This window comes from Sus scrofa, chromosome 6, assembly GCF_054392235.1.
Source record: "Sus scrofa isolate SSC_HxYL_T2T_F1_AM1 chromosome 6, Sscrofa_HxYL_maternal_Yorkshire_Landrace_v2.0, whole genome shotgun sequence".
NCBI classification, from domain to species: domain Eukaryota; kingdom Metazoa; phylum Chordata; class Mammalia; order Artiodactyla; family Suidae; genus Sus; species Sus scrofa.
Window position 1 is genome coordinate 81,284,511 of NC_139388.1, and position 12,279 is coordinate 81,296,789.

Consider the following 12,279-nt stretch of genomic DNA (forward strand, 5'->3'; position numbering starts at 1 on the left):
TAACATGCTGCATTGGAGTTCCCATTGTGGCTCAGTGGAAACAAATCTGAGTAGCATCCATGGAGGACGCAGTTTCCATCCTGGCCTCGCTCAGTGGGTGAAGGATCCGGCATTGCCATGAGCTGTGATGTAGGTTGCAAACACGGCTTGGATGTGGCTGCGGCTATGGCTGTGGTGTAGGCTGGCAGGTGTAGCTCCAATTCAGCCCCTAGCCTGGGAACCTCCATATGCCACGGGTGCAACCCTAAAAAGACAAAAAGAAAAAAAAATGCTGCATCATCACCCGTTTCCAGGCTGATGTCTGCGCCCACCAGCATCTGGCAGGGAAGGCCTCCACCCTCCCACCTGGCATCCGCATGCCTGCTGCCTCCCATGCTGCGCTGCTTCCTGAAGTCTTTGCTCTCCACGCAGATTTTTGGCACCAGGTTCACACAGCCAAGGATCTCAAAACAAGCGTGTGTTTCCCGGGCAAGCCTGCTCCATCCTGAAGCTCCCAGACGGAGGAGCAGGCGGAGGCCCAGCCAGTTGACTCTGTGCGGGGTCCTGGATCTTCCGCAGGCATTTCCTTCAGTAGGTTTTGTTGCTGAGCCACAGAGATTAAGAGCTTGGATGCGGCCACTGAAGAAAGGCTTTTCCATAGTTTCGTGTAACCATGGTGGAGCCAGGAGTGACAGGGTGGGGGGTTTCCTTTCTATCAAACTGTGAGAAGGTGGGAATGACTCTGAAATTTCTCCTTCAAGACTGTGGTTCTGCCCTGGAATGCAATATTGAGTTAATGTTTATTGACCACATGCTCTGCGTCAGGCTCTGTTTTAAGCACTGGACACGAACCATCTCATTTAATCCTCACAACACTCTATGAGGTGACTCCTATTCTTACTTACTTTATTTATTTATTTATTTATTTATTTTTGCTTTTTAGGGCCACCCCTGTGGCATAGGGAGGTTCCCAGGCTAGGGGTTGAAATGGAGCTACAGCTGCCGGTCTGTGCCACAGCCACATCAGGTCCAAGCCGCATCTGCAACCTACACCACAGCTCATGGCAATGCCGGATCCTTAACCCGCTGATCGAGGCCAGGGATGGAACCCACAACCTCGTGGTTCCTAGTCGGATTTGTTTCCACTGCGCCATGGTGGGAACTCCTATTATTACCCTTACTTTATAGATGAAGAGACCACGGGTCAGAGAAATTAGATGACTTGCTCCAGGTCACATAGCAATGTGGGATGTATATGGTGGAACCAGGAGCCAATCCCAGGCAACTGGAGCCCAGATTCTTAGCATGAGTTACCTATTGCCATGGTAATGATGGTTAACAAAGGACCGCAAGATGACCACATGGGTTGCCATACACATGTTTTGTTCACATATCTGAAGTCATGAACTAGGCAACTCTTTTTTTTTTTTTTTTTTTTTTTTGGCAGTGCTGGTGCATGTGTTGGGGGTTGGCTGACTGATGGCCTAGACGTTGCTCTCACCCTAACGGGAATGAGTTCTTTAATGGGGAAGGCGGGCTACCTATGTAATCAGCAAACAAATGCCATGAAGCATTGAGGGCCAGCAGATGTGGAGAGATTCAGGAAAGACTTGATCCAAGAGGGTCAATGTGGGTGGGCATCCTGGAGGAGGTGATGCTTGGCCACAGTTGGGAAGGCAGAGGAAGCTCTCCGCTGGACAAGGATTAGAAGGTTGGGATGCAGAAATGCAAGGGAAGAGGATACAGGGTGTTGCTTTTCCAGCTCCTTGGCCTTCTAGAAGTTTCCCGTCTACCCTGCCCTGGCCTTCAGCCCAGGACCTACTCTCTGAGACACTTCTGAGTTGCCTCTGCCTTCCTCTCTTCACAGCAGCCACTGCGGGGAAGGTCATTGCTGGGCTCAAAGGGAAGTGCAGAGGGGCTGGAAGAAGGAGACTCGGTTCTCTTGTAAAACATGGGAAAGGGATAGGATGGAGAAAAGGGGAGGGGTCCAGGCCCTGTGGCTGAAACCGACTCATTTTCCAAGACTTGGGTTCTCAGGGGAGGGAGGCTCCCTTCTGGGGCCACTCCTGGCTCCATCAATAGAGATGGAGCCTCTAGAACAGGCCACCAGAAGAGCTGGAATTGCAGCCCACGGGGCAAATCCAGGCCAGAACCTTTTTCGTCACTAAGACTTTACTTGAACAAGGCCACGCTCATCCACTTACGCATCATCAGTGCGGAGCAACAGCAGAAGTGAGTAGCGTGACAGAGACCATGGGGCCCATAAAGCTTAAAATAGTTCCTCTCTGGCTTGTTGCAGAAAATAGGCATGACCCCGCTCTAGAATGTAAGCTCTACGTGGGCAGAGGTCTCTGTTTTATTCCCTCCTCTGTCCCCAGAACCCAGTACTGCGCCTGCACAGGCCGGGCGCTTGGTCAATCTGTGCTGAATGCAGAAACCACTCTCTACCTGTTGATGATTCCAAATTGTGTGCAGCCCCGTGGTGGAGAGGGCCTCCTGGTCTCACCACCACTCTACCCTTCATCCACGCTACCTTGGCTGGTCATTTCACAGGTGAGAAAACTGAACTTGAAGAGGTCCGAGCAAAGGGCCTCAGTCTTCCAGCGCATTGACAGCGCACCTGGCACTGGGAGGGCACCCAGATCCCCTCACCCACAGTTCAGATGCCTTTCTTCCTTCCTTCCTTCCTTTCTCTCTCTCTCTCTCTCTCTCTCTTTCTTTCTTTCTTTTTTCTTTTTCTTTCTTTCTTTCTTTCTTTCTTTCTTTCTTTCTTTCTTTCTTTCTTTCTTTCTTTCTTTTTCTTTCTTCCTTCCTTCCTTCCTTCCTTCCTTCCTTTCCTTCCTTCCTTCCTTCCTTCTTTCCTTCCTTCCTTCCTCTCTCTCTCTCTCTTTTTCTTTCCCCTTTTGGCTGCACCTGCTGCATATGGAAGTTCCCAAGCTAGGGGTCAAATTGGATCTGTAGCTGCCAGCTTGCCCCACAACCACAGCAACACCAGATCAGAGCTGCATCTGTGATGTATGCCCCAGCTTGTGGCAATGGCAGACCCTTAACCCACTGAGCGAGGCCATGGATGGACCTCACATCCTCGTGGGTACTAGTCAGGTTCTTAACCCACTAGCCACAATGGGAACTCCTCAGACAGCTTTCTAAAATGCTAACATACCCCCCCAAAGCTTCTGTCCCTGAGGTCCCCCGACTAATCAGCATTGAGGTATCCTTGGTGTTTCATAGGAGGTTCCCAGGGCGTGGAAGTACTTGGGGCTGTGGATGGGGTGTTGGGTACTCCTGGGTACCCAGGTGCTGAAGCTGAAGCAGGGATGGGGCAGGCAGGGCTTACCTATGGTGTGTCCACAAGAAAACTTGTGCTCAGGTGGGAAGCCCAAGGCTGCGGCTGTGGTCTGCCTGTCTCTCCTCCACCCTGCTTGGGGCAGTCAACCGCATCACTTGGGAGTGGATGAAATTAGTCATCATCAACTTGCGAAACCAAAGGCAGTGCGTTCTTCCCAGAGCTGTAAGCAGAAAAAAAGTACAAGAGGTGGCAGATCTGTAACTGGCCTCCATCCTGGGGGGTCCAGGGCAGGGGACAAAGGAAGCAGCTGGACAACTGTCCCACAAGATTATCCAGGGGGAAGATGGTCATTTGTCCCACACGTGCCACCCGGAGTGGGGAATCCCCCTCAGCCCTGTTGAGGGCAGATTCCACAGGTTGAAACACACACGGCTCTCCCTCCTCTGCAATAGCTCGAGGGCCTTCTGTACAGAGAATCCTCGCCACTGTCAATTCAAGGCAATCTCTTTTCTGAGCTGGTCGATCGTTCTTGATGTCCCGGCTCGTCCACCAAACCAGGAGCAATGGGCTGTAAACAAACATGTCAGGACATGAAAGGGTTGGCTATTTAAGGGCCAAGGGAGGCCGGAGCAGTGCTGCGGAGGGAGGGTGAAACAGAACTGGGGCGACTGCAGCCTCTGATGGGCTGTCATGTCATCAGCAGGTGAGAGAGACTGCATGATGCTAATGGGGTGACAGGCTTGCCTGGGGTAAGTGGGGCACCCTGAGGGACTCCTTGGGCATTTACCTGAGGCTTTGCAGTGACCGCCTGTCCCTTCCTAGTAGATGAAGGAGGATCGAATGGCTGTGATTTTGTGTCATGAGATGGGATGCTTGGGAGGACTTCCTGAAGGAGGAAGAGGAGTGTCAACAAATTCACAGGAAAGAGTTGACCAGGGGGTCCCCTCGGCCTGGAGGCTCCCCAGAGTCCAGAGGCTGCACCTCTTCGTGCAGGGCTGTCTCCCACAGCAGAGCGGGAGCTCCACTAGAGTTAGAGCTGTGCCTCCACCCTCAGTCTGCTGATTCCCCAAGACTAGGGAGAACTTATGTACCATTCGACCAGCAGCTCCTGGATGGCAGTTGCTGAAACCCCTCCCCCAGTCTGAGGGCACACCCCCACCATCACTGTAGCATCCCGGAGAGGCTTTCCTTGTTCCCCACTGACCTTCCCAGGCCTGTGCCTCCCCGGGGGGTGGCAGGGATCCTTGAGAACAAAGAGAGGTTTCCAAGAAGGCAAAGACAGCCACGGATTTAGCAGCTGTAACTTGCACAGGACCTTAGAAAAGGGCCCGCCCTTCTTTGAAGCTGAGTCCCTGCCCTTCCCCCCCCCCCCCCCCCCCCCGACATGAACCAAGAAGCTTTATAGCATTTCAGAAGCATGCTTCGGGCTCTCTGAGCTGCCATCACATACCTTGCTAGGGGAGGGGCGGCGCGGGCAGCGGGGGCGGGGGGGGGGGATCCTGCTCGCATCCCCCATCCTCCTGCCTCTCCCTCGTCAAGGACCTGGCTCCCAGCCTGGGCTAGATGGCATCTTTGTACCAGTGCTGCCTGCTGGCGACTTCATTTCCCACCTCTTTGAGCTTGGAAGATTCCTGGTGGTTGAATTACCAGCCCTGCGGGGAACTGGAATTAAGGGATTCCCAACCCCCTCGGTCCCCTCTCCCCCAAAGCTCAGGGAAGTGGCTCCTTTGGAGACCTCGATTTAAACAAGAGAGAAAACCATCCCGAGATAGCTATAGCCGTCCTGCTCACTTGTCTCCGTCTCGGAATTAGTTCTTCTCCAGCCCCGGATGTTCCAGGAAGAAGGGGCAGAGGACTGGGGGGACCCACCCTGGATGACTCACATCCCCCAAGCTTCCACCAACACCTGCCCCCCGACCCACCTCGTCCCTCCCCAAGACAGCTGCCGGTAAGAGGCCGCCTTTTACACCATAACCCAGATGTCAGCACACAGCTGGCTCCCAGTAGGTGGTTCCCATGGGGAAGAAGGCCTGCAGCAGGGCCCCCTCGAGGCTGCTCTGTGCCCACTACAGACGAGAGACCGCATTTCTGACCACGACCATGGAAATTATAACAGCCTCCCTGGAAACCAGCCAGGCTCAGTGACAATGGATTTCCTGCCCTCCAGCAGTCCCCACCCCTGAGGGGGTGATCTCAGGCTCCTTCATATCAGTGTCTATCAGAGCTTTCAAAAGAAAAAAACCCTGCCCAAACCAGTGCCCTTGAAGCTGTCAATCACTGTTCCCCAATCGAGGGCTGCATGTGCAATTTGATGCACTAGTAGCATTTCTGCAAATTACACATCATTCTCCCCCACCAAAGCTGTACCTTTGACTGCTGTAATACTTACCTGACCATGCAAGTAATTTTCAGGCCTCACTTAGTGGGCCAGTGAGGCATAGAGGAAAGTGGGGCCAGAGTACCTTTCAGACAGCAGGCCCAAGAGGAGCTGAAATATTGTGAGAAGGGGACTTAACAGCCCAGCTGAACTCAGAGAGACCGCTTCCCTACCCCACCTCAGATTTAGGAATAGAGGATAGATTTCCGGGGCTCTCCACCAAGCATCGTCTAACTGTGGCTTACATGCCTCTGATGATGGGGAGCTCACCACCCACTATAGCCAGATACCCAGTCCATCTCTGAGTAGCTCTGACAGTTTAAAAGTGCATCTTGGGAGTTCCCAACGTGGCGCAGTGGTTAATGAATCCGACTAGGAACCATGAGGTTGCGGGTTCGATCCCTCGCCTTGCTCAGTGGGTTAAGGATCCGGCATTGCCATGAGCTGTGGTGTAAGTTGCAGATATGGCTCGGATCCCACGTTGCTGTGGCTGTGGTATATAGGCCGGTGGCTACAGCTCTGATTCGACCCCTAGCCTGGGAACCTCCATATGCCACAAGAGCAGCCCAAGAAATGGCAAAAAGACAAAAAAAAAAAAAAAAAAAAGTGCATCTTGACACGGATGGAATCCATCACCCTGTAACCTCGGTCTGCTTCATGGGTGACGTAGAGTTAGGGTGACCAACTCATCCCCACTTTACATAGGACTGTCCCCGTTTTAGCACCTAAGTCCCACATCTAAGGCCTCTACTTAGGAGCCTGCTTGTGGTTTATCTGCGACTATCTAGGTTCAAAACCCAAAAGTCCTGCATTCTGATAAGCCCCTCGATCCCAAGTGTTGTAATCTGTGCACGTGGGTCAGAAGAAGAATTTCCGGCTTCGAAACAAGGTGAAGAAAAGACAGGTTTATTGACACAAGAGATGCTGTTAATACAGCAAGACGACTTCCTGATAATCAGGAAGAGCCAACTCCAAAGAAAAGAAGAGTTTAAGATGAGAGATGCTGCAATGCCCTCCTGATAATGGGGGAGAGCTGACACAGAGCATGTGGTCCTGTCTGTTTCTATAACCCAGGGAGAGCAGAGGTCTCGCATTACACCTGCCAGCTGACCTGCTGATTGGTTGGGGAAAGAGGGGTCTTAGGATACCCTTGCTGGTTGGTTGGGGTGTATAAGGCCCCTAGAGGAGTGGGGTGAGGAGTGGGCCAAGTACCTTTCCTAGTGGGGGGCAGGGAGGAGCAGGCCAAATTGTTCAGGTGGAGGAAGGGACAATGCAATGAGATGCTGGGGCAATGAAAAGAGTCTGGTAATTCTGGTCTTGGCCAGATGCCTTGAGTTCAATCTCTTTGACGGGACCTTGAAGCCCAACACCAAGCAAACCCAGGTAGTTGTTCACCTTACATAGCAGAACTTCTGCCCACTTCCCTCCTGTACCTGACTGCTTTCCTGAGGCTCAAAGGCCCTCACAGTGCCCCTAGGCATAGCGGAAGGTGGGGAATGACCAACCAGGGGCATCAATGGCTCGTCTGGTCTCTAGAAGGAGCAGGCTGGTGGGGGGACCAGGCTCAGTCTTTGGCCCACTCCTCAGCTGGGCAGGTAACCCGTCTGACTTACATGCAGATCTGTCTCTGTGCATGGAGGTGAAGAGGTTTCAAGGAAATCAGGTCTGGAAAACTCCAAGACCACAGTGGGCCCTGGCCAGCCCTCACCCTCTGAATCCTGCAGTGGAGGAGGCTGGTGAATGTACTAAAAGCCCCCCAGTGAGAGGCTGGGCAGAGTGGCTGGGATTCCAAGTGGGTTCCAAGCCCAGCTCTGCCACTTCCTGGCTGTGACCAGTTGATTCACCCCTTAAGGCCTCAGTTTCTTCACCTGTAAGATGGGAGTAGTAAGAAGCCTACTTCATAGGCAGTTGGGAGGATTTGGTGAGAAAGTGCATGGAAGGCTCTTTGTACAATGCCTGGCACCGAGGAAGCTCTCAGGGCACGTTCTGATCTTCACTGTGGTCATTACCACCATCATGTCATTGCTACGGTGACACTGCTCACACTGCCTACAGGACCACGACAGCCCCTTCTTGCATTTTCTGGTGTTGAAATGAGTCATTTGAAAGAAATTGGATTTCTGGTGGATTAAGAAAGACATCCCATTGTCTCTGGCCAGAGGCCTGACTGCCTGGGGCAGCTGGGGTGCCTTCCCAAGCCCCTCACAGTCTTGTCCACTGGACAAAAGAGGCGCTTGCATTCAGAGCTGCCCTGGGTCTGAACATCTTTGAGCATCTTCTGCATTTGGCCTTTAGACATGCATTCAACCTCCTCAAATGACAGAGGTATGTGGGAGGAAATGGAGTAGCAACCTAGCGTCTGTTTACTTCATGCCCCACTGGGAACTGCCATCTTCCCCCATGGCTGAGGAGTCTCTGAAAAGGTCTTCCTGGCCCTATGAGCCCTGCAAGCCCTTCTCCACCAGCAGCCAGAGGGATCTTATAAACATGTAAATCAAATCAGATAATTCCCAGGCTTGGTACCCTATCCCATCTTCCCTTTGCAGCAAGAATACAATTTAACCTCCTTGCCACAGCTTTTAAGACCTTGTGTGATCTGGCCCCAGGTAGCGTTCTGGGTTGAGAGCCCACTACTGTCCACGTTGCTCACTCCACTTCTGCCATCCCAGCCACCCTTCTCCCCTATCACTGAACAAGTGCCCTCCCATCCCAGGGCCTTCACAGTTGCTGTGACCTCTTCCTCTTGGCCTCTCCAAACCCATGCTTTTTCATGTGGGTTTTAGATAAGCCTCCTCTGGCCCTTTGCACACTCTCAGGGCACTATCTAGCCCCTCACGTCCTGGTTGGCTTCCTTCATAGCAGTGATATCCACTTGTCATCACCATTCTGATTGTCCGTTTACATGAACGTGATTAAGCTTAGCATAATTTATTCTCCCTGAGAGCAGGGGCCACACCTCTTATAAAGGTGCTCAGCACCGAGTAGTAACTATTGGCAAAGTCATCATCTCTTCCTCGCCACAACCCCAGGAAGAAGGCAGCACTATGCCCATTTTACAGATGAGAAGGCTGAGGCTCACAGAAGTTAACGAACAGTCCAGTGTCTCAGTTAAGTTAGTGGTCGAGCTAGGATCCAAGATTGTCTGACTCCAAAGCCCACTTTTTTTTTTCTCTTTTTAGTCACCTTTCCAGTGAAATCCTCACTCTCTGGGAATAAGAAAACAAGCAAAAAAACAAACAAACAAAAATCACTCCTCCGATCTATAATGAAAAGCAAATAGGATTTTTTTTTTCTGTTGTAATAACACCAAGCATTCATTCAAAGCCAGGTAAAGATTTTTTTTTTTAATATACTAGGTAGTTTTTATTGAACAGTTTCCTTGTAATAGGCACCAACACCAGACTCTTCAATTTTCTCTCCCCCAGAGGAAATAAACACCCCCCTCCCACTGACCCAGGGTGGACGTGAGACCATCCACACACTCCTCCGTGGGACTCCAGCCACCCTCATCCCCCTCCTGTCTCTGCTAGGAAACCAGGGCCTAAGTCTAACTCCTGGGCGTGGCTGAAATGGGCCCAACTTGGGAGTTTGAATTCAGCTTTGTCACTAATCTGCTGCTGTGTGTCTTTGGGCAAGTTGCTCAACCTCTCTGTTTTTTGTTTTTGTTTTGTTTTGTTTTTGTCTTTTTAGGGCCATACCCGTGGCATATGGAAGGTCCCAGGCTAGGGGTTGAATCGGAGCTGTAGCTGCTGGCCTACATCACAGCGCCACAGCAATGGGGGATCTGAGCCACGTTTGTGACCTACATCACAGCTCACAGCAACGCTGGATCCTTAACCTGCTGAGCGAGGCCAGGGATCAAACCTGCATTCTCATGGATGTGAGTCAGATTTGTTTCCACTGAGCAACGACGGGAACTCTGCAACCTCTCTGTTAAAGACACCTACTGGATCCACCTCAAAGATGATTTGGGGGCTCAAGTGGACCCATTGTGGGGGGGAAAGAATTGTAAGCATGAGACCTTGCATTTCTGTGTTTGTTCACTCATGACGTCACCAGGATTGGGGATCTGCAGCATGGAACAAAACGGTCCCAGTCCTGCCTTTCTGCAGATTTTAGCCTGGGACTCCCACAGAAAGTACCACAAACCTCCACGAAGGCTGTAACCCTGTAACCGTGCCTCTTTGCGTGCCGCTCTAGCCCCTGTGTTCAGCACAAAGCTCGCCTTTTAGCTCAGGCTCATCAAATAAACATGTCCAGGTGTGGTGTGGAGGAGGGGGGAAGAGGAGCAGCTGAGCTCCCCCTGGAGATGCTAGGAAAAGCTTTCCAGCTGAGGCATTAAGAATGAGCCAGAATCAGACAGGCAGACAAGGAGAGGAGGCCCTTATAGTCTAGACCAGGGGTGGGCTACCTATGGCCCATAGGCCATATATGGCCCACCATTTGCTTTTTACACATAAAGTTTTATTGGAACACAGCTGTGTCCATTCATATGGCTGTTTTCATGCTATAACAGCAGGTGGATTCATTGTGACAAAGTCAGTATAGCCAGCAAATCCTAAAATATTTACTATCAGAGAATATTTGCTAGGTTTTGATCAGGACAAAGAAATCAGGCCAAGGCTCAGAGACCTCTTGCTTCTTAAAAATAGGATTGATGGGAGTTCCCCTTGTGGCTCAACAGGTTAAGGACCCAACTAGTATCCATGAGGATGCAGGTATGATCCCTGGCCTCATTCAGTGGGTTAAGGGTCCAGTGTTGCCACAAGCTGCTGTGTAGGTCGCAGATGCAGCTCGGATCTGGTGTTTGGCTGTGGTATAAGCCGGCAGCTGCAGCTCCAATTTGCCTGCTAGCCTGGGAACTTCTATATGCTCTTGGTGAGGACATAAAAAGAAAAAAACAAAATAGGATCAGCTAACTTGCGTGGCCCGATGCAAAATGAAAACATGGGGTCTTTCTCTCAAAATTTCAAGATGGCAATAGCAGAGCATTTAACCAAACATGAGGCCTTCTCAGCATAGGGCCCCTTAGGACTGCATGGAGTCAGCTCTGCGGGGAGCTGATGTCCCTCACATGTTCTTTCTTGGAAAACTGCCCTGGGGACAGAGCTAAGGGGAGAAATCACCACCCAGGGTGCTGTGTTGGAGCTCAGAGTCTCCACATCCCAAGCTTCCTAGGAGGACCCGTCTCAGGCAGGACCAACTCCGCAGGGCAAGGGGCTGGATGACTGGCCTTCTTTCCTCAGCTCCCCTGCACCCTGCATTTCATGGAGCCCAGCTGTGATGAAGAGGCAGAGATGGGTTTAGTTCGCTCTCCTCTGCCAAGTGCATCTTGGTGATCAGACATGAGGCAGCCGTGGGCAGAAACGTGACAGCTTAATGGGAGCCTCCCTGATGCCACTGCTTTCCACACATTCATCTCAACTGTCTGATGGGGGAAAAGTGGGGTGGGGGGGACTCTGCTTTACTCAGCCACGGGACAGTAAGACAATGAATAGGGTCTAATGGGAACTTGCCAAGCTAGGTAGCCACTCAAGTTCGGGCCCCTGGATTCCTGGGCTAAGGTCCATTGGACATCTTCTCCGGACCTCCCCCTCCCCAGACCCACTCTCACCTTCTCCATCCTTCTCTGTGCCTGAAGGCTGACCTGTACCAGTAGCATCAATGGATTTCCTTGCCCACTGACACCCAGTCTTATCTGGCCAATGGGAGGCATCTGCAGAAGGTAGGAGATGGCAGATAGAAGTGAGGACAGGTTCTTGGTTCTCCAGCTTTTTCCTCCTGAGTCCCTGTGTTCCTCTACCTGGGTGGCATTTTCTTTTATTTGGCCATCTCTTGGGTGCAGGTAAAACTCCCACCCCTTCACCCCTTTCCCCCTGCTCCTTAGAAAACTAGCAGCTCCCACTTGTCCCTGTCTCAGGGGCCACGCATGCCTTGTTGGGATCCCTCAGCTCTGTCCACACCTCTGTAAATAAACCCTGGCAAACAACCCTGGCATTTGAAGACTTCTCATTTACCCTGTAGGCGTGGGCCTTCTATTTCCTTTTCCCCTGCACCCAAATGTGCTCGAATGAAATAGAGGCTCTGACAGTCTGATGGAGTTGGCACTGCTATTTCCTGCATGTGCAGGTGGGGGCTGACATGCAGTTCCTCCTTGACAAGAGAAGCAGCATGCAGCTGTGGTTATTGCTGTGTACAAAGCACACCAAAAGACAGCAGCTTAAAACAATAGCTACTTTATTATATCGCATGATTGTGTGGGTCTGGAATTCAAGCAAGCCTCGGCTGGGCGATTCTGATACTTTGAATGGCATCGCCAGGGGTCACTGTGTCCCGATCAGTTTGGCAGCTGGTGTTGTCTGTGGGGATCAAGGCAGCTTCCCCGACGTGCAGTCACAGCTGGGCTTTTGGGTCCCTCTCCATCTCTACGAGCTCTCTCCAGCACCATGGTCAGAGACAGGAAGTGGAAGCTGCCAGTCTCCTAAGGCTTGAGCAGAGAAACTGCTACACTTCCGGTACTTTTGCATATCCCCTTGGTCCAAGCAGTCCCGGAAGGTGCCCAGTTCAGAGGGAGAGAGCCCAGACCCCCATCTCTCAATGTGGGGGTGTCAAAGAATGGGGTGCCAGCTTTCAC

The 12,279-nt window shown here is 51.8% G+C and overlaps 1 protein-coding gene across 1 annotated transcript in view; it reads left to right on the top strand.

The window, feature by feature from the left end:
* The window catches only part of IGSF21 (immunoglobin superfamily member 21), a 258,202-nt gene that overhangs the window by 145,260 nt on the left and 100,663 nt on the right, over positions 1 to 12,279 (top strand). The window lies entirely within an intron of this gene.